Genomic DNA, 23,645 nt, shown 5'->3' on the forward strand with positions numbered 1-23,645 from the left:
CATGCTGCTACATCCCTCACCTAATATAGGGGCAATGTATCCTTGCCAGGTGTGATGTTGTGAGTATGAACGGTTAAGTTGTCTCAATTAGTCTGTGCATGCTCCAGTTTACTCTAATAGAGTAAAGGTATTCTAAGTGAAGATTTCCCTAGAGTTGGGGCTCAAGGGGGATTTGAAAGCCACCTACTCCATCCTGTCAGTACAGAGAAGTACATCTACACTAAACCACAAATAAATGAACTAGAATCCAAGCAGAATCTTGGTTCTCTAGTTACATAGAAACATGAATCATCAGACTAAATAGTATAATACATAGTGTAGAAAATGCTGCTATTCAGTCATCATCCACATGGGTCACAAAAAGGGCAAATATATATGTGAGCAAATGCCTACATTGTACGTATGTGAAGACAGCCCTTTGGTTTCCAACTTTGCACTCTCACCTGGGAATGTACATCTTTTTACTCAAACCTAGCCATGCTCTTTTTATGGCCACACCAATAATGCACTGCTCAGAGCTGTTCTTTCATGTTTGCCTTTATTCCACACCAATAATGCAATACTTGAAGTTGTTCTTTAATGTACCTTTATTATTAATAGTAGCTGCCATTGACGGATCTCTACTTTGTGCCAACACCATTCCAAGGAATTTATACTCACTATTACATTTATTTATTATTACAACTCTATGATGCTGGAACTTTATTTAATTAATTAATTAATTAATTTATTTATTTATAAGACTTTATTTATTTATTTGACACAGAGAGAGAGGGAGCACAAGCAGGGGGAGCTGTAGGCAGAGGGAGAAAGAGAAGCAGGCTTCTTGCTGAGTAAAGAGCCTGACATTAGGTTTCATCCTAGGGCCCTGGGATCATGACCTGAGCTGAAGGCAGATGTTTAACTGACTGAGCCACCCAGGTGCCCGTATATTCCCATTTTAAAAATAAAGAAATGAAGTTGAAAAGTTATCATTTCCCTAAGGTCAGGAGGTCAGGACCACAGTTGGGATTTAAACTAAGTGGGTCTTTCTAAGATCCACTCTCTTTCCATTACATCTTTTCAAGCAATTATTCTCCAATCTGTGTGAAATTACTACACAGCAGTCACGGAGGTATCCTGACACATCCCTGCACTACAAGTCCTGTTCAGCATATGGGCTGGATCACAGGGCCAACCCTTGACTCTTGATGCTCAGCAGATATTGGTTAATATTCCAGATCCAAAGCCTTAGAGATCTGGTTCTGCCAGTTAGTGACAAGTAGGTGTTGGCAAAATTATTTTTACAACTGCTTAAAGAAACAAGTTTTCTCATTTCTCAACCATAGAGAAAGTTAGCTAATAGAACTTTGGTTTGAGAACAACTATGTCACATGGAAAGCATCTTGATTTTGATGCTTTAGTCTTATGTCAGTTCCCTATTGGGAAGTCTGATCTTGTGATAGTAGAGTTCAGCTCCAGATCTGTAAAACCAAAGGAAAATTTGGATATGTGATGGGTTTCAGTGAGTCAGGTTCATCTTGGTCTTCTTCCACAGCACAAATTTGTTTGACAAATTTGAAATATTCCATGCCTTTGGTCATACAGCAGATAATCTAGATAATAGAGTTGAGAATTTTTTTTAAAGATTTTATTTATTTATTCATTAGAGAGAGAGAGAGAGAGAAAGAGAGAGAGAGAGAGAGGAAGAGAGGAAGAGAGAGAGAGGAACAGACACAGGCAGAGGGAGAAGCAGGCTCCATGCAGGGTGCCCAACATGGGACTCGATCCCGGGTCTCCAGGATCATACCCTGGGCTGAAGGCAGCGCTAAACCGTTGAGCCACCTGGGCTACTCTAGAGTTGAGAATTTTTGATGATGCTATGTCACGCTTAAATGGAAAATTTATTTTAATTTGGGAATATAACCTAAAAGCAGATTATGTGATGTGTTTTTGAAATTTATTTCAGCAAATATTTATTGAGCATATACTATATGTTCTAAGTTCTGGAGATAAAACTGTGAACAAAGTTGATAAAAGTTCCTATGTTCATAGAGATTATGGCCTGTGCAGGAAAACAGACAATAAGCAAATAAGTAAAACACATGGTACAATGTGCAAATACTGTGAGGAAAAGAAAACCAGGAAGTGGTGGTGAGGAGTGATGGAGTGGGAGGCGTATTTTTTAGAGGATTACTGGGGAAGGCCTTGCTGCGAGAGTGACATTTGAGACAAGACATGCAAGAGCTGAAGGAGTGAGCCATGTGGATATTGGAGGGAAGAATATTCCAGACATAGAGAACAGAAGTACCAAGACCCAGAGAGGGTGCCTGGCATGTTGGAGAGTTGGCAGGATGGCCAGGATGGATAAACCGGGCAGTAAGAGAGCAATAGATCAGTGAGAGAGGAAATGGGCATATGTGACCTTGAAAGCCATGGTACAAACTTTGCCTTTTGCTTTGTGTTGAGGAAGCCACTGAAGAGTTTTAAATAGAGAAAACACTTAAATATTAACAAGATTCTCTGGATTCTGTGTTGAGAATAAATATTATTGGGAATAGAGGGGAATATCAGTGTATTAATTTTCTATACTGTGTAAGAAATTACCACAAACTTAGTGGCTTAAAATAATATGTATTTATGATGTTATCTGTGAGTCAGGAGTGGGCAAGTTCAGCTGGGTTCTCTGTAGGCTGTAGTCTAGATGTCAGCCAGGGCTGGGTTCTCATCCAGAGGCTTGACAGGGGAAGGATCTGTTTTCAAGCTCCCTCTGGTTTTTGACAGAATTCACTTTCTTGCAGCTGTATGATGCATGTAGCTATCTTCTTCAAAGCCAGCCATAGAGAAAAAATAGAGTGAGCAAGGTTAAGAGACAGATAGACTCTAGAGCAAGTCTATTAGCAGTATAGAATCTCATATAACATAACATGATCATGGGAGTGACATCCCATTATCTTACCAAAGGCATTGGTCAGAAGCAAGCCACAGGTCCTACATATACTCAAGAGAGGAAATTACACTAAAGTGTGAATGCCAGGAAGTGGCGGAGCATGGAAGCTACCTTACTGTCTGTCATCACAATTAAGAAAAACCGCCGGAAACCACAAATGTTGGAGAGGATGTGGAGAAAGGGGAACCCTCTTGCACTGTTGGTGGGAATGTGAATTGGTGCAGCCACTCTGGAAAACTGTGTGGAGGTTCCTCAAAGAGTTAAAAATAGACCTGCCCTACAACCCAGCAATTGCACTGTTGGGGATTTACCCCAAAGATACAGATGCAATGAAACGCTGAGACGCCTGCACCCCGATGTTTATAGCAGCAATGTCCACAATAGCCAAACTGTGGAAGGAGCCTCGGTGTCCATCGAAAGATGAAGGGATAAAGAAGATGTGGTCTATGTATACAATGGAATATTACTCAGCCATTAGAAACGATGACTACCCACCATTTGCTTCGACGTGGATGGAACTGGAGGGTATTATGCTGAGTGAAATAAGTCAATCGGAGAAGGACAAAAATTATATGGTCTCATTCATTTGGGGAATATAAAAATTAGTGAAAGAGAATAAAGGGGAAAGGAGAAAAATGAGTGGGAAATATCAGAAAGGGAGACAGAACATGTGAGACTCCTAACTCTGGGAAACGAACTAGGGGTGGTGGAAGGGGAGGTGGGCAGGGGGTGGGGGTGACTGGGTGACGGGCACCGAGGGGGGCACTCGATGGGATGAGCACTGGGTGTTATTCTACATGTTGGCAAATTGAACACCAATAAAAAATAAATTTATAAATAAATTTAAAAAACCAATTAAGAAAAACCAATTAGGAGGCTCTGCCAATAATCCAGGCAAGAAATATAAGAATTAGACTATTAAGGGATCCATTGTATAGTCTTTACTGATTCCTCTGGTGCTGATAATGGCTTGGACTGAACATGACTAATTTGGATATGATAAGGTTTAATGAGATACTTCCACAGTGTTGACAAATGAAATAAAGGGTCCTTTCTCATCCCCCCTACCATGTCTTCTGAATTCATCTTCATGTAAAATCACATCATTTTTCCACACTCTGGTCTAAAGTTCCATTGTAAATATGAGGGTGCTTATTTGATTAGGTCACTCAATAGTGCAACACTAAAGCTTTGGGCCCAATATTGCCTGTAGACATGTGACGTAACTGGAATATCTCTATCCCAACCTCAGTCAGGGCCAGAATTGTTATGAAGCCACCTGGCTTTTTTCTCTGCAGCCTCTTGCCTTTCCACATAAAATGAGTGGTGATTTTAGTGTTTCTGGAATTTTGTGATATTTCTGCAGTGTTCTCTTTCTTGAGGAAATATACATGACTCTATACATTAGCACTTCTGGTCAGGAAATTTTCGTTAATCTGCCAGGAGATCTATCAGATCAGTTTACCCTCTTTCCTCTTCTATCTGTCTTCTCAAATTATTCACACCTTTAAAATTTCTTAGAAATATTTTTTTGATTCACCTCATCTGCAGACCTAATTGCTTCATGCCCACACAGCCAGCCGAGAATGTCTGCATAGAGCCTACTCTCTCTCATAAAAGCTTCCCACAGTTTGTAGCTCCTTATCTTCTGTAGTCAAGAAAATCTCTCTGACCCCACACTTTTATATCCCCCAGCTCTCAGTCTCCTATCCCCAATCACCAATCAAATGATTATTTAATATTTCCCATAAACATGCAAGGCTCAGTGGAATATACTGTGCCAAAACCACTACGAAATCTGTGTCCTAAAGATTTCACATTCTGATGTCTCTCTGGTTGTTATAAACACATTAAGATGATAACCCCATGTTGGTGCCATGAAAAAGTACAGTCCAAGAGGGCAGCATTGCTTCCAGATTTTTCAGAAGGGGCTGTTTCAGTCATGTAGCTCATGTGAGTCAGAATTCAGACCCTTCATCGAACAGTCTGCACTAAGCAGACCTGCCCCTGACACACTGCAGCTCTCCGTTAAGCCAACGAGAGCCTCTGGGCTGTGTGAGTCATCCTTTCCCAGGTTATTAAGGCTTAGATAGAGATTTGATAAAAGACAGTCTAAGTTGTTATAGCTAGTTCACTTAACCCTTCATTTGGAAGTCTATCACCCCACAGTTTTCTAGTTCTTGCCAGAAAGACATCCTAGCAAAGCATATGGATGCCCTACTGAATGTATAACTAGGCATTTAAATAGTACTGGATGATAAAAGAGAAATTTTACAATTAATTCTTCAAGTAGTTTGAGGGAAAGAGCAAAATAAAGGGTGTGAGCTTTCTAGACAGTCAGAATGACATTTGAGTCACAGCTTACTCGGGGCAAGTTTCTCATTTTCTCTGAGTCTCAGTTTCCATTTATGCAAAATGGGGGTAATAATACATCACGTATAATTCTTGATAGAATTAAATACAAAACACAAACTGCAGGATGCAGGCACCTCATAAGCCTTTCCCACTTGTGAAGTATGTGATCATACTTTTACAATCACAGCTCTTCTGCTAGGCTGCTTACATGAACACTTCATATTTGAGAAGAGTCAACATGCTTATGTCAGTGGCCTTTCCCCTGGGACTGATATAGATTCAGAATTTGTCCTGCTGTCCTCTGCTTCCTCCAGTCTTAGCTAAAGAAAGTACGATAAAGCAATACTTTAGATCAGTTTCAAGTTTGCTTATAAGATATGGAACATTCAGGAACTTGAAGATTCCTAAATCTGCTAGGGGCTAACATGGAGGCACCAAACAGAGAGAGAGAGAGAGAGAGAGAGAGAGAGAGAGAAAAGATATACAACTTAGCTTAGAAACTACCAATATGGTCAAACCTGACTCATTCATTTTTATGTTAGCAGAATCCTACAGATGATGTCCAGGAAGGCAAGGGAGGATTTTGGAGCTGGACATTTCAGGTTTTCTGAGCCATGCTAGTCTTCTCAGTTTTCTCTCTCTACACCTTCATATGTTAAGAGGCTGAGTTTGTGAGTATCAGGAAGGAGTGTGTATGGGGTGGGGGGGAGGAGGTGGTGGTGGTGCTTGGGCTGGCAGTGTATTTCATTTAAGAAAGAGTAAGATGGGCAGACCCGGTGGCTCAGCAGTTTAGCGCCACCTTCAGCCCAGGGTGAGATCCTGGAGACCTGGGATCAAGTCCCATGTCAGGTTCCCTGCATGGAGCCTGCTTCTCCCTCTGTCTATTCTCTGCCTCTCTCTCTCTCTATGTCTTTCATGCATAAATAAGTAAAATCTTAAAAAAAAAGAATAAGATGTAAGGCGGAATTAATGATTCATTGCTCTGTATTTTATTCAGTGCTTAAGCAGTCCATATTTTCTGCATTATTGTCATGTTATCTTAGAATTACAATCTAGGGATGCCTGAGTGGCTCAGTGGTTGAGCATCTGCCTTCGGCCCAGGGTGTGATCCTGTAGTCTCGGAATCGAGTCCCACATCAGGCTCCCTTTCTCTCTCCGCCTATGTCTCTGCCTCTCTCTCTCTCTGTGTCTCTAATGAATAAACGAATAGAATCTTAAAAAAAAAAAAAAAAAAAAAGAATTACAATCTAGAGAACTTGATTTGTGCCCTATGTACCATATCTTTAGGTCACTAAATATTGTACAGCTACATGAGAAATTTGGAAAATCACTGTTACCTGTTGTTGACTTTTTTGAACCAAGAAGTAAACAAACAATCTTAAAACAAAATAATCAGAACTGTGTCTGGATCTCACTTTGAGATACAAGTATTTTTTAACACACTATTTAAAGGCTGCTATCAACTGGGTGGTCTCTTTATTGTATTTTCTTTTCCAAAGTTAATTGACTATAAATTCACTTTTAAAAATCCTGCTGTATCTAGCCTTAGCACAGGAAAAAGAAAAAAAAATAACCTGCTATATGACATTATGTCACATTATTAAAATATTACTGATCAAACTCTACTCATATCTGAAACTTGTAAGTCTAAACAGTTGCATATGAATGTACAAGATTAGAAACTTGCTATTAAAAAGAGAGAGCTTTCCAAAGGAGACATATAGGAGGCCAAGAGACACACTAATAGATGTTCAAAATCATTAATCCCCAAGGAAAAGCAAATCAAAACCACAATGACGAATCATCTCATACCAGTTAGAATCACTAGAATAAAAAAGACAAGAAATAACAAGTGCTGATGAGGATATGGAGAAAAGGGAACCTAGTGCGCTATTCGTGGGAATGTAAATTGGTGTAGCTACTGTGGAAACCAGTAGAGACATTCCTCAAAAACTTAAAAATAGAAATATCACATGAACCAGTAATTCCACTACTGGGTATTTACCCAAAGAAAATGAAAATGCTAATACAAAAAAAGCACTCCTACATTTATTGCAGCATTATTTATAATCACCAAGATATGGATGCAGCCCAAGTGCCCATCAATAGATGAATGGATAAAAAAGATGTAAGATATATAAAAACTTCTATGTGAGATATATGATATATACATATGTGAGATATATGATATACATATATACACATATATAATGTGTATATATATGCATGTATATACACACACACAATGGATATAAACATATACATATATAGTGTATATATGTGTGTGTATATATATATATACACATACATACACACAATGAAATATTACTCAGACATAATAAAGAATGGAATCTTGCCATTTGTGATAGCACAGGCGGACCTAGAGAGCATTACGCTAAGTGAAATAAGTCAGGCAAAGAAGACAAATATATGATTTCACTTATACGTGAATTCTAAAAAAAAACAAAAAAAAACAAAATAAATGAACAAACACACAAATGAAAACAGATTCTTAAATACAGAAAACAAACTGGTAATTACCAGAGGGGAAGTGGGTTGGGGGAGGGTGAAGTAGACAAAGAGGATTAAAAGATACAAACTTCCAGTTCTAAGATAAATAAGTCACAGAGATGAAAGGTACAGCATAGGGAATATAGTCAATAATTTTAATACTATTGTATGGTGACAGAAGGTGACTGCACTTATCGTGGCAAGCACTGAGTGATATATAGAATTGTTGAATCGATATGTTGTATACCTGAAACTAATACAGCATTGCATGTTAATTATACTTCAATAAAAAAGAGAGAGACGACTTTACATTGATCCTCTCTTATTGTTAAGCATCTAAGTGATATATGAAATTTTAGATAACTACGGGGTAGAAGATAAAATTAGTTACAGCTTCAGAAATTAAATGTTGTAACATTTTGGGTCGTTCTAACTACTATATATATTTTTATATATATAATATAATTTAGTCAATAAGAAAAGTATTTATACTTTTGAGTCACAGATGATACTTGTTTTTAGTTACAGTGAATGTGGACCCAAATGACAACCAGGAGTAGGGAGATTTTCAGTCTGTGCCCCTAGACTGGGTTTTCTGCTTATGACAATCTTGCAAAATCTAGTGTTGAGGGTCAGGAATGTTAGAATTGGGAAGAAACAAAGCCATCTGGTGAAGGAAAAAACTAGAAATCTCAAACCTAGAACCCATGGTTTGGGGAGAGAAGGATTGTAATTTTAAAATAACAAACTTTTTTTTGTTTATTCCAAACAATTATTTATTTTAAATTTTTAATAATTTTTTTTTAAAAATTAGGAATAAAAACTTGGAGTAGATAGGTGGCCATTCTATGTTCAGCCTAAAATTTCATCATTAAAGAAAGGAATAGGGCAGCCTGGGTGGCTCAGCGGTTTAGCACCTGCCTTCAGCTCAGGGTGTGATCCTGGAGTCCTGGGATCCAGTCCCACATCAGGCTCCCTGCATGGAGCCTGCTTCTCCCTCTGCCTGTATCTCTGCCTCTCTCTCTCTCTCTCTCTCTCTCTCTGTCTCTCATGAATAAATAAATAAAATCTTTTTTAAAAATTTAAAAAATAAAGAAAAGAATAATAGAGGATGTGAAGGTGATCTGGCTGTGGTATCTGTCACCCCACTGATGATGGCCAATTTGATTCGGCTGATCTGGCAGGCTAGGCTGGTGTCTCCTTCCTCCCTCAAATCTCCATGTGCATCCCTCCTGAGGCTTTGTGCTCCATGGAGGAAGGTGATCTTCCCCCCATAGAGGAGGAGGATTCAGTCAAGGGTAAATGAGTAGCTGCATCCCCCTGCTAGACCTCCAAACAAATTCTCAAGGTCCATTCGTAGTAGAACGTAGGGTAATCGAGTTTCTAAGCCTCCAGACACATTCAAATGGGGCACTGCCTTTCTTAAGAAAAGAAATAAAAACAAACAAACAAACAAAAAGAATGAGAGAATCACAAGATGAAGCCATGAAAAATTGATCCCAAATTCATCTCTAGGCTCACACTGGGACCAATGCCATAGACTGTCCCCATTTAAATCCTTCTGGGTAGCAAATCACAAAAATTCTTTAAATTGCTCTCTGCAATATTAAGCAACTATTATTGTCTGAAAGTTTTCCTTAGAGATGAACTCCTTTCTCATAGTACATGTTAAAAACCATTAGTTTTCACTGGAAATAAAATCAGCCAGATTCCAAACTCCATGGGATAAAGAGAAAGTACCGAAGAGAAAACAAAGTTTAAGTGATGTTGAGAGTATATTTCCATAAGTGATGAGCCTATTCTAAACATTCTCAGTAGTGTTCTTCATAATGGATTCAGAGCAAAGAAAATGGATTTGTACCGGATTTAGTCCTGTGTCTCAAGACATACCTGGGCAACTGACAATCACTTAGTGTACTTATATACAAGCTGGCAAATTCAAAGTCTGTGCATCAAGCAATACCATCATAGAATTCTTTCAATCAATGTGAACTTTTATTTATTTGATGCTTATAACCAAATGAGAATGTTTAACTGGAAGCACGCAATTACTCTGATGCTAAACCTTAGTGTAAAAAAATATGGAGTAGGCATGTGCTAATAAGGTAGGCTTGGGGTTCATAAAAGTCCAGAACTATTTGTTAACTGAAGAAGAGATCATAAATCAAAGGGAAAAAATAAAGTACTTATATGTGGCTTTAGGGTCCTGTGTTCTGAAATGGCCTAGTCTATATGCTAACATTATACATGGATAAATGCTTTACATCTGCTACTACCTCAGTCGTATTTAGAAGAGGAACAGTCCTGTCTATAAAGTGTTTCAGTTCCTGCAGAAAACACCACATAAATATATGGTAATGTATTATTATCATTATATAGAGCAGAGGCCAAAAACATCTTGCCAAAGTGATCCTCTAAAATTTTACACCTATTTCATGCATTAAAAAAAGAAATGTGTAGCATATGCTTTCACTTATTTTACGATTAGCTCATCAAATTTGTGTTCTGTGAGGACAGAAAGCCAAAAAGCCTGTGTCTCTCAAGACCTTCCTCCGCCCCTATGCCTGCCTCCTCATCCAGCATTGTTTTTAAAAGATCTGGTCTCATAGGTCCTCAGAAGCAAAATTAAATTCAAACAAAATAATAATAACTTGCATTTGTGTTGATCTTTAAAGTTTACAAAGTGCTTTCACATAATCTCATTTGATTCTCATAACTACTCTCTGGGGTTTGCAGGGCAGGGAATAGTATTCCCATTTTAGAATTGTGGAAACTGATACAGAGAAGAAAGGCTCATGGCTTGCTTCAAATTATCCAGTTAATAACCAGCAGAACTGGGTCTTAAACCCAAGTCATCTGGACAATTCAATAATAATTTTTGTACTCTAACCAGGCTGCTGTGTAGAGAGGATGCTAAAAGAACTCTTGGGGCAGCTGGGTAGGTCAGTCAGCTAAGCGTCTGAATTTGGATTTTGGCTCAGATCATGACTTCAGGGTTGTGAGATCAAGCCCCGCATCAGGATCCCCACCCAGCATGGAGATTCTCTCTCTCTCTCTGTCCCTCCTCTGCCTCTCTCTCTCTCTAAAATGAATAAATAAACAAACAAATAATTAACTAAAATTATCTTTAATGACCTTTACCTTTATATAATCTCCTGTCCTGGAGTATCCATGGAACCTGTAAATATGATAAGATATTGCTCCTGTGATTATATTACCTTATATGCAAAAGAGATTTTGTAGTTATAGTTAAGATCCCAAATCAGTTGACCTTAATATATGGAAATTGTCTGGGTGGGCTTGACTTCAACATGGGAGCCCTTAAAGTATGGGTCTAGAGGTAAGGGATGGAAGAAGTCAGAGAAATTTGAAGGAGAAAAATGATTTGATGTGAGGGAAATTCTCTGTTGCTGGCTTTGAAGAACATTTCCTCCATGACATGGAATTCTAGCAGCTTCTAGAAGCTGAGACCCCCACCTGTAGCCAGCCAGAAAATGGGGGCCTCAGGTTTTCAACTGGAAAGAACTGAATTCCATTAATAGCCTGAGCTTGGCAGTGAATTCTCCAAAGCCACTAGATAAGAATCCAGGCTGACTAACGTCATGATTTTAGCCTCATATGCCATGAACAGAAAACCCAGTCACACCGTGCTGAACTTCAAACCTACGGAACTGTGACATAATAAATAGGTATTGTTTTAAGCTGCTCAATTTATGCTAATTTGTTATACAGCAATAGAAAACTAATAACCTGCCACTCATAAATATTTATTGAATGCTTATTATATGCAAGACAATATTTTCTATTTCAGATCATTTTATTTTATGTCTTGTCTAGAGGGTCAATTTAGACAAAACCAGAAACAAACAAAAATCCCAGACTTGCTATGGTAATATTAATATTTTTCCTTACTTGTAGGAATATAAAGAATTGCATTTTCTGTCCTCTTGAGGGTAAGCATGACTATGTATCTTATTCTGGCCAACAAAATGAAGGGAAATTGACCTATGTCTCTTCCTGGACAGTGGCCTTAATTTTCCATGTTCTCTTTCCCTGTTGCAGCAAACCCAAAATCTCTGGATGAGAAGGAAGTATTCTATGATGAGGAACACCTGTCGACCTGGGTCTGGGGAGCAGAACTTCCCACCAATCTGCATTGGGCATACGAAGAAGCTGAGATATAAGCCTTTGTTCTTTCCAGCCTCTGTGATTGCTTTGTTGTTTGCTTCCATAACCTAACCTAGCCTGTCCTGATTGACACATTTGCCTTGAATGTACTAGACCAGCATGTAGTACTGAACCTCATAAACACTGAATGCCATCCTGCTACATTAGGAATGAAAGCCAAGTTCTCTGTTCTCAGGACCTTCTGCTGAATATGTTTTGGGTAAGAAAAAAAAAGAGCTTTATTTATTACCATTTTTCCCTCCAAGTAGGTGAGAAATGAAGAAAGGGATGGGAGAAAGTGGGATAAGACCCAGGAGAAAAGGAAAACAAGAAATAGCATGTCGCTCCCTGACTGAGCAACAGTTACTGACTGGCTACAGTTAGACTTTATGAGGTCCCCAAATATCAGTAAAGACAGACCCACTTTCTTTCTTTTTTAAAAATTTTATTTATTTATTCATGAGAGACACAGAGAGAGAAAGGCAGAGGAAGAAGCAGTCTCCCCATGGGGAGCCTGATGCAGGACTCAATCCCAGGACCTTAGGATCATGCCCTGAGCCAAAGGCAGATGCTCAACCATTGAGCCACCCAGGTACCCTAGACCCACTTTCCATAAGGCATTGAAACAAGTCAGTCATTAGTGTAAAATGAATTTAAATGAAGAAATCATGTATTAAATATTTTAAGGTGGATCTCTTCTCTAGCTTTGCTGGAACACACTATCTCGATTGGGGAGAAAGAATTCAAGATTGTAAGCAAACTTTCATGTGAGTTTTCACACTTCACATTTCTCAGCTTTATTTCTGTGTAAGACCTACAATATAGGTCTATATAATAGCTAAGTTGAAGAAGCAGTTTTTATATTCCTATTAGAACACATTCACCAACAAATATAACAAATCTTTTCATTTTGTTTGTAACTATCCTTATAATCATTCATCAGCTATCTGTTTGTTTGTTTTTTTAAGCAGGAGCATTAGATGAAATATTTCATCCTTGTTAAGATAGTCATTAAGGTTTAAGAATTTTAAGTAAACTAAATGGGAAAAAGTTGGTCTCCTTAACTATACACAACAAAATTATTTTGAAAATAAACTTTTTTGGGTAAATTCCATATAACTGCTAACAAGTAGAGGTCAAAGTAAGCATCTGTCAAAAACATTATTTTAAGAAGTTTTGATATGAAGCAGGAAAACTCCACATAATGTTTAAGCTCTTGGTTTCCAGGCTCATTTCATCATCACTATTTTTCCATTTATTCACTAAGCAGATTAATCAACTCTATAAGGAGTTTCTTCATCTGTTTATAAAGTTTTTCAAATAGATTTTTCAAACTAAAAGAGGATTTCTTTAGAAACTTGAGAAACTTTCTTTTAAAACTTGTGATTCTGGAAACCAAAATTAAAATGGACTGTTTTATGTTTCCTTTAGTTACTTTTCTTTCTTAAAGTAAAAAAAAGAGAAAGATAATCTTAAAAGCATGGTTTGATTTTCCATACCTTTGCAAATCATGTTTTTTTATATCAACATAATTCTGAAGAAATTAAAAGTTGAATATCCTTCAAGATCTCTCTCTCTCCCTCCCTCTCTCTCTCTCTCTAATATTATAAAATCAGCATCTTCAATGGAAGATATGACTTCCATGGTACAATAAATAGGTATAGACTGTGAATTCTGAAGACAACTCCAAATGCAGTGAACTTTGAAATAAAGAATGAGCCTCATCAAATCCAGTTTTTGGCCTGAGTAGGGGGAAGGATACACCAGAAAGATAAAGGAGAGCAAGACTGCATAAAACAAGTATCTGGTACCTCATGAAGTTTCCCATACTTTCCCCATTGCCATGTTCAAGTTCTTCATCAGCACGTTAATTTCATACTACCAGATGATTTTTCCTTAAATGATCAAATTTTCCCTTCAGAAAATACATGCAATAACTAATTCTCATCTGGCCATGAAACAAGTGTGCTGTTGAAGGCATAAAAGGGCCAAGCTTTTAAGTGTGAATTTTTTCCTTTCCTCCACAAAAGAAACATACATTTAGTATTTCTTTATTTAAAGACATGCCCGCCCACAAACATCTGAGAAACATCTGTAGACAAAATGCCAAAATGCATAGTCGAATTTTGACTCACACCTCACCACCCACCAAGACCCCTGTCAACTCACAATAAACACCTTTCTAGCATCTGCCCCAGAGAAAGAAACGCCACATTACCCAAAGGTCAGAGCAAACAGATGTCACTTATTGCAGACCCTAATCATATCCATATCCAACCTTAGGCGGTCTGTAGTGAAAGCCGACTTCTGGAGTAGACGTTCCTTCAGCTAGAGACACTCATCCCTATGCCCTCCCTCCCTCTCACTGAAGCAAGGGGGCCATAGAAGCGATTGTCTCTAAGGGCTGTCCCTGCACCCAGCTGACACATCTCATGATTGAGCACAGAGGCAAGAAAAGCAGCAGGAAATTCTTCATGGTTGGCCAGCACCTTAGCAGTCTTTCTGCTTCTCATTTTGACATATCTGGATATTCTTTCAAGGGAAGGCCCTGCATCAACCTCTCTGATTTCCTGTGGCAGACTTAAGACTGCTCTTCACCGTTCTCATGGCCTTTTGTACACATCTCTACACCTTCATTTAAAGCCTTCATCCTATTGAATGATACCAGTTTACATCTCTGACCTCCATGAGACTGAGTTTCAGTTGGAGGAAGGAAGGAAGGAAGGAAGGAAGGAAGGAAGGAAGGAAGGAAGGAAGGAAGGAAGGAAGGAAGCAGAGGGAGGATAAGGAAGTTATATGGAGAGGCTTAATGAAGCAACAGTGTTAGCAGTGCAATTTAGTGGGGTTTTTTTGTCTTTATAAACCAATAAAGCACAAAGCTCAATTCAATAATGATATGTTCAGTGTCTGTAAGAGATTCTTATTTATTTATTTATGTATTTATTTAAAGATTTTTAAATTTGAGCCATATCTATGGTGGGGCTTGAGCTAACAACCCCAAGTTTCAGAGTCACATACTCTACCCACTGAGCCAGCTAGGCATCCTTTGTAAGAGATGTTTTAAAAGAAGAAAAGTGTAGATTTTTTTGTTGTTGTTTCCTTTGTCTTCTGGTTTCTGGTTGGATTTGGCCAATGAGAGACAATGAGAGGAAGTTAGAGATTAGAAGGCTTGGGGGAAATGAGATCAGGGTATTTCTTTCTCTTTAGTTGTTTGTGAATCTCTACTAAAGGCCACAGTCCCTATCAGATGACCACTACACTCTCCTTCCCTTGTCTCTTTAGCCCTATGGGTAGTACCAGCTTCCCAACATTGCTTGTCCCAGAGTACCACACTGTCCCTTATTGATTTTCCTAAAACTTGCTCATATCTGTGTAAATACCCCTTCATTTCATTCGACTTAATTATCTTGCTGAAGAGTGCCATTTGTTTTCCTATGGGACCCTGACTGAGATAGTAAGACACATTTTCTACCTTCAAGAATTATTTGAGTAGGCAAATGAAGTTAAATACACAAATAAAGATTATTCAAGGAGAAATACAATGAGGATCATAAATAATTTAGAAATTAAAAGATAAGCACAAAGGTTCAAATCTTAAAAGTTTATACTTGAAAGAATTGAAAAATTCTTTCCCATGATTGCAAATAAGAAATTTGGAAATGGCTTATAGTTGAATGTGATAGAAAAATAAAGCAAAAAAAAAAAATTGAGGAACATAGCTCACTTTTCATAACAACTTTCATTCTCTGCCAGCCTCAAACTCATGTAGATGCAGACACTATATAGATGTAGCCCAAAGGGTCAGCACTTACCAGTTCTTGAGACAGCCCTGTCCACATCTGTCCATATACCAGGAGCTCTATTCCCAATGACTAAGATCTGGAGGCAGTTATGCTGTCATCCTAGTACTTGGTGATCCTGGAGTGGCTTCACATGCTCCCTGAAATTTTCTATCCTGTTGACTGAACATCTGTTTTCTGTGTGTTTGTGTACCAGTTTTTCCCTAGAAAAACTAGAACATTAGACCAAAGATTGGAGCCCTCCAGCCAAGTCTTGTCAACTTACCTCCCCTGGAGACTGAACAGTGCTTTAAGATTGGACTCTCCTCCAACCATGACAGCAACCACTTCTACTTATTAACTATTTTTGCCAGATGCTCCTTTTATATTGTTGGTAAGTCTCACAAGAACCATTTGAGGTATGTAGCATTGTCTACCTTGGTAGATAAACCACAATTCAGAATTAGAAAAATCTAATGACTTAATCAAAGCCAAATAGCTAACAAGTAGAAAAGCAGGTGTCTCTTATTCTTCTCTTATTCTAGAATTTATGATCTTCACACTGTATTTCACTGCCTCTTCTCTGGAACTTTGGCACTATTCACTCATCACCCTTAGGGTCTCCTCTTCCATAGGTAGCAGTGCATGGGATCCTCAGAGGTAAATGCCAGACCAGACTGGACCTGGATTTGGACAACTGGGGAAGAAGGAGACTTTGCTCCACTGTCCCAACTCTACTTAGAACAGCTTTATTCTCCTTACAGACATTAAGATTTCATTTTAGATCATATGGTATTTTTATGACAATCCTACAAAGCTCCAGCTCCAGCATTATCTCTAGGGCTCCTTTAAATACATTTTTTCTCTTATGAGAAAAGATAGATGCATTAAAATGTACATTTTTAGGGACTTTTTTGTACAAACATAACTACCCTGAAAACTCATCATGATAATATTGATTTTTAGAGAAGTTTAATTTCATTCCTGATCACCAGAATTCATAGACATGAGGTATAATATCCCTAAGAGTTTGAAAATTTTATTTAATTGTAAGCAACTCTTGTTTTCTGAATTAAAGGATCCCATTGAGGCATAATGGGACTTCTTGATTTCCTTTCCCCTGCCTTCTAAATTTTTCAAATAAAATGTATCAAATCAAAATAATTATCCAAGGGAGATAGTGAAAAAATTATTATTAAACATCTCTGTGTACATAATATAACATTGGTCTTCACATAGTATATCCAATTTTTAAATATAAAATAGTTGATTTTATAACTCTTAAAATGTTTGTTGATTATTTAGAAAAGTAAGAAGTGTCCTTTCTGGATGAAGTTTTCTTTAAAAGAATTGATGAAGTGTCTCCTTGTTCCTTCACATCTTGTTTCTTCAAGTCCCTATTTAAAAGTTATTTACAGACTTGCCCTTTTGTATGGACTTCTCTGGGTCCATTCAGTATGAAAGACTATTATTATAATATGTAGGCAATACTATATACAGGCAAAGCAATGCTAGCTGCTGTAACAAACAAAGCATCAAAATGTATGAAGGTTCAAATACAATAGAAGCTTATTTCTCATTCTCATAAATTTCCAAATTGGCATTTTTTTCAAGAGACAACATATGAACCCAGACCCTTTTTTTCTTGTGCCTATATCATATTCAACATATCCAAAGTGTTCCCTGTACATTTGCCTCAAAGCAGTGGAAATGGACATAGCATGAAGAGGGTACTGCATGAAGGATTTTATAGGCCAGTCCTGAAATGGTAAAATCATCTCTGTTTACATCCCAGTGCCTGGAACTTGGTCTTAGGGTCATATCTAAATACCATGGAGACTGGGAAATGTAGTCTAGCTGTGTGTCCAGAAAGAAGAGGAAATAGGTTTATTGAGTCTACAATGTGGTTTCATAGTCAGACAGACCTGGGTTCAAATTCTAGCCCTGCAAATAATTCTCATGTGAGTCTTCATGCCTCAATTTCCTTACCTTTTAAGGGATAATAAAATCTATTTCAGCAATTGTTGCTAAGCTTGAATAGAATAATAAATATATAATGATTACCACATAGTATTTTTAATTGATTCTGAAAAGACAAGATGCATTTTGTTTTATGATCATACAGATTTGTGTAATTATGGATTTTACCTGGTCCCCGACAAGGTTTGTGATATTAAAGGGCCCCCCTTAATATTTTGAATATTCAACAATATTTTACAAATACATCCATGTTGCTTAGCAATTCCAATTAAACATTAAAAAATACCATAAACTATTGGTAATGTATCTTTTACTGATTGTCCATGTTTTAGGTAACCCTTACCAACATTTTACAAAACCATACTGAGAATTGACTTTTTTTCTATTTCACCATAGTTGGTTTGGTGAATGGATACAATTTTGGGGAACTAAAAATAATGGCCACAATTTAATTCAACCAAAATAATGGCTTTTAAATCCTGTGACCACAATAAGGAGATAAACTCTGAAAATTCTCTTCAAAGGCGAAAAGGTTGCCAGTCTTAAGTGCTAAACCTTTATGCGTAATCCAGGTTCAGAAAAGCATTTTGCCATTTCAAAATCGGAAGTCACCCCCAAACCAAAAACTTAGCATAAATGAAAAGAATTATCAGGATTATTTTTTGATAGACTACACAAATCATATATATTCACCTCCCTTTATCCCCTAAATAAATTTTATCCTTTGTGGGTTTTTTTCTTTCCTTTTATTTCTTTTCTTTTTTCTTTCTCCTCCTCCTCTTTCTTCTTCTAATTTTTTTTTTTTTTTTGTACCAGCAGCAGTGGGATTTTTGCCAGAACTGAACTCAGCCGCTTCCTTGGGAATGTTGTCCAGTTGCTAATTTCACTACCGGAACTGTGTTCCTTTGCGTCCTGGCCTATTTCCATGCATGCTTCCACTGGAATAAAGGGTCTGACAGTTCTGTGGATAATGGTAAACATATGCAGCCAATGCTGTGCAGTTCTTTTAGAGCCAGAAAGCATTAGTAGGTATTTCAGTTGCTGGCAACAAAAAAAACAATGTAAGGCACTTCATCAAACACCAGAACCCAAAGAAAACTACACATCAATGATTTTAATACACAGCAAGTTTCTTCTTTCATCCTTTCTTTTCTAAGTCATTGGCTAATTAAAAATGAAAGTCAGACTATTATGACAACCTAATTCCAAACTTTAAAACTACAGGGGAAAAGGTTGGGTTGAGAGGGAAAGAGAATATTACAACTTGTTTATTTTGGATACTATTCCCATTTCAAGTTAGGCTTTTTGATTCTTTAAGTGTACAAGAGAACTTTGACTTTCCTGAGTACACAAGGGAAAAATTACATATTGTGATGTCATTGCCTTGAGGATTTCCCATACCACTGAGTACATTAGTCACACTGTCAATGTCAAGGAGATATAAAAGAAAAAGGGGAAAAAGCATATTATCTTCCTATGAGAATCAGTAATGATTTTTCTTTGGATGCATTTATTCAAAATTGTTTCCTAAATTCCAGTGGAATTTAAGAGAGCTATTTTAAAATACATAATGACATCTGTAGCAGGTCATCTTGTGATACTCTATTACCAGCCTAATAAAAACATTACTATGTAATGGTAAATAAGAATAAAATGAAGACTACTTCTGGTTGTGTCTTATTTGCTATATAACTCTGACTCTTTTAGTCATTTTATTATTCTAAATTGTGTATTGGTGATTGCAGGGAGACAGTTTCTTCTAATTATACTAAAAAGTGATAATCCTCCAAAGTTCTTCTATATGATATTAAATTGATTTGGGTGTCCCTAGCCTCTTGATTGTTTGTGCTTGCAAAACCAGCTTAACAGCTGCCTCTTCATTTGCCTAGAAAACCATCTGACACCCCTCGTTGTCTGCTTTGTTTCCTGACTTCTGGTTGATTAGAGTTTCATCCAGTATGATGGAGGACCTGCCTGACCGAATGTCTATAACACAGAGTATAGGGACTCAACCCTAAGCAGGAGCTTTTGTACCTAAACTTAGAATGAATCACCCAGAATCAGACCAAAAGATGAGGAACCAACTGCAGAGACCCAAAAAAAAGAAAATCAGAGATATTTGTCAGACCAAGGAGAATTCTACTTGACTGTAGTTGAATACAAGCTTAAAATGCTAAGTTGGCTCAATTCCCTGGAGACTGATAGACTGTAAATTGAGAGACTGACATATACACCTGATTCAAACAATGATATAAATGAGCCACAGCAAGGAGGACCACTTGAATTTCATTCTAATAGCAAGTTACCCTGGATACATTAGTGGGATGGAGAATAAGCTTCAGAACAGTTGAACCATTTCACAGTTACCCAATGTTGACTTAGATAAGGGTTTCTCAATCTTGGCACTATTGATATTGGGGCCAGACAATTCTTTGTTGTTGGGGATGAAGAGCTGTCCTGTGCATTGTAGGATGTTTAGCAGCATCCCTGTCCTCTACCCACAAGCTGACTATAGTACCTCTAACCTAATTGTGACAATCAAAATTATCTCCAGATATTGTCACATGTCGCTGGGAGAAGGAGAATAAAATTGGCCCTGATTGAGAGACGCTGAATCAGACATACTTGTGTCTGGAGTCTTTGAAATGAGTGGCCTTTTGCTCCAGCAACAGTTTCACACTGTTGGAGTGGTGACCAGAATGGTTGACTGTTGGGAAAAGAGGAAGAGGCTGTGAACTATAGAGAATGGGGTCACTCACAAAATAAACAAGCAAAAAAACTGTTTTACTTACTCTTTGTGACACCCCCCCACACACACACACACAATATAACAAATGGCTTTCCTTGTAACAGAAACATTCTGGTGATAATAAGGCCATTTAATTCTTACACATTACATCTCTATAGAGCTGTAGGTATATAGATGCAGGTATAGGTAGGAAGGTATAAATAGTCCTTGAAGCATTTTCCTAGACACAACCTTAAGCAATTCTCTCATCTACCTATAAAGTAAGATTGGCAGGTGTTCTGGTTATTCTCATTTCTTGGCTGAGCAAACTGAGTCTCAGAGAATTTAGGTGATTTCTTCTAAGTTGTACAGAAAAGTTGGTTTCAAATCCAGGGTTCCTATTGTTCTGCCTTCTTTAAAAAATGAAGGTGAGATAGAAAAAGGTGACATATGCTTGTGTCATAAATATATCTAGTTATCTATCCCATGCATAGAGTAAGAAAAGCATCTCTTTCCCTGTGAGAAAGGAAGAAGTTTCAGTATGTGTTGGCTAAGAAGACCCTTGGATTATGTACTCCATGGAGTTCACATCGAATATTTATCAGTTGGGCTCTGGCAGTGTGTTCTCACCAGGAATAAATAAAATAATATTTAATTCTCTCTTCATTAGTATCTAGAATTTGGATCTAATTTGAAGAAAACGAATCATTTTCTCAACTGTGACAATGCTTGAAACAACTTCTTGAACTCATTTAGCTGCCACTGCCACTGATCCTCTTGTTTTGTTTTTTACATCATCAGATTTTGATCAAAGGGTTCACAAAAATTAGAAATACAGAGAGCAGAGCATGCTGTGCGTCAGCTGCTGTAGAGAACAGATGAAACAAACCCCAGGGTTTATCACAGGCCCGGGACTAACTGAGCCAGCAGCTTCAAATATAGCAAACTCTCAAATAATTTCAAATCCTTTTTTATGAGCTTTTATAAAAATAAAGCTGGGTACACACTAGATTAACAAGCACTCTCTGAGATGCAGGGCAACCAAAAGAAGAACATATTGTCTTGCCAGATCAAATGCTGTTTCTTAAAAGTAGACGTATAATAAATATAAGTGACAAAATAGGGAATGAACTTTTTCATGAGTTCTGAAATGATTTTGTGTCAAACACCATCATGATAATCAAGGAGCATTGTTGTTGTCTCATTTGGAAGGGTTTTAAAAACGTTTTTTTATACAACTAATGCATATTCTTTTTTTCTTTTGAAAACAGACATTACAGAGAAAGAACTAGAAACCATCAATAGCCTTTGTCTCTAAGGATGTATATTGCTAATTTTGAGATATTTTATTCTGGTATTTTTACTATGTATTATCACATATAGTTAATGTTAAAATCATCTGTGTACTATCTGATAGATAAAAAGCATGTAAGCCATGAGGCATAAGAATAAAATGGCATCCCTGAACTGATAATACAAACCAGCGACCAGAGAGTCATCACTAACCTGGCACTTTCCCCTGGATTCCTCCACCACTATCTCCTTTGCTCCCTGGTCCCATTCCTTTTTTTTTTTTTTTCCCCTGGTCCCATTCCTAAGGGTAACCTCTATCCAGGGGTTCTTATTTGGGGGCAGTTTTATCTCTCAAGAGACATTCCACAATACTTGGACACAATTTTGGTGGTCACCAGTGGGGTAGGGTTTACAACTGGCATCTAGTGAGTAGAGATGGGGGATGCTGCTAAACATCCAATAGTGCATTGGACAGTCTCTGACAACCAAGAATTATTGGCTTTAAGTACCAGTAAGGCTAAGGTTTGTTCTCTCCTGTGTGTTGAATTTATCATGACTGCTTAAAACAATAGCTTTGTCATACATATGATCTAAATTATTTGTCACTTAATTTTGCTGGTTTGAGGTTTTATAAAAATGGTACCATGCTGTATGTAGTATTCTGTGATTTGCTTTCTTTCCTCCTTAACAGTTTGCTTTTAGTTTTTATTTATAATTTTGCTCATTTATTTTCACTGGTGTATACTCCTTCATTGTGTGAAGATGCCACAATGTATTTTTATTCTATTGTCAATGAATGTTTTGTTTTGTTTGTTGCTAATGTGAACTATGCTTCTAAAACATTTTCATGCAAATCTACTGATGTATACTTGCAACAGTTGCTGCAAAGTGTATATCTAGGATTCAAAATGCTAGGTTGTAGGGGATGTAAGCTTAAATGTAAATGGTAATGCAAATTTCAGTGTGACTATAACAATTTATATTCTCATCAGCAAGATACATGGTTTTGCCTTGATCCACATTTCTCCTATATTCAGCATGTTTTGCTAATTTTTGCCAATGTAGGGAGTATTGAAAGGTAAATCAATATGGCCTCAATTTACATCTCCTGAATTATTGGCAAGACTGAGCATCTTTTTATATGTGTATTCACCATGTCTGTTTCTTCTCTGAGGTTCTTGCTTTACTCTGAAGTTTATTAGTGTTTTCCATCTTATTTGTCAGATGAAAAAGCCTTCCCCATTGGGTTGTGACATTTCCTTTATTGTGGAATATGTTCTTCTATATACTAGAGTCTGCTCTAAAGTTATCCATTTTGTTTCATTTATCTGTGACTTCTTTGCCAATATCATATGGCTTTAATCACCAGAATTCTATATTACATTTTATTATATGGTAGTATGAGTGTGACTTCAATATTTCCTTTTTCAGGATTTTATAACCCATTCTCATATCTCTATTTTTATGACCTAGTTTAATATTAAAATTATTTTTGATAAGCCAAGAGTATTTACAAATTTTGATTGGTAAGTAATTTATCTTGAATATTAAGTCTCATTCAGAAATATGGTATATCTTTCTCTTCCTTCACGTCTTTTGAATTACTTCTGTGGTTTACTTCATGAAAGCCACACTTTTTGTTAGTTTTCTCTTCTAGCTATTTCATGTTGTAGGTTACTATTGTGAATGGAATTTTTTTAAAAAAGATTTTATTTATTTGACAGAGAGAGCAAGAGAGCACAAGCAGGGGAAGAAGCAGAGGGAGAGGGAGAAGCTGGCTCCCTGCTCAGCTGATATCAGGATCCTGGGATAATGACCTGAGTCAAAAGCAGATGCTTAACTAACTGAGCCACCTAGACAACTCATGAATGGAGTTTTATAACTGGTTATTACTCACATAAAG

At 37.3% G+C, this 23,645-nt stretch overlaps 1 long non-coding RNA gene across 8 annotated transcripts in view; it reads left to right on the top strand.

Annotated features, from left to right (window-relative positions):
• Positions 1 to 19,379, top strand: part of LOC102151536 — a 71,491-nt gene extending 52,112 nt beyond the window's left edge. For 5 of the 8 annotated variants that reach the window (XR_005367985.1, XR_005367984.1, XR_005367981.1 and 2 more), the window contains 4 exons: positions 11,714 to 11,748; positions 11,858 to 12,182; positions 15,959 to 16,135; positions 18,541 to 19,379. This is a non-coding gene — a long non-coding RNA (uncharacterized LOC102151536). Of the gene's footprint in view, positions 1 to 11,713; positions 11,749 to 11,857; positions 12,183 to 15,958; positions 16,136 to 18,537 lie in introns of all 8 variants that reach the window. The other 3 variants (XR_005367983.1, XR_005367979.1, XR_005367982.1) reach the window with 2 other exon arrangements.
• Positions 19,380 to 23,645: the final 4,266 nt, after the last annotated feature.

This window comes from Canis lupus, chromosome 12 (assembly GCF_011100685.1).
Source record: "Canis lupus familiaris isolate Mischka breed German Shepherd chromosome 12, alternate assembly UU_Cfam_GSD_1.0, whole genome shotgun sequence".
NCBI lineage: Eukaryota > Metazoa > Chordata > Mammalia > Carnivora > Canidae > Canis > Canis lupus.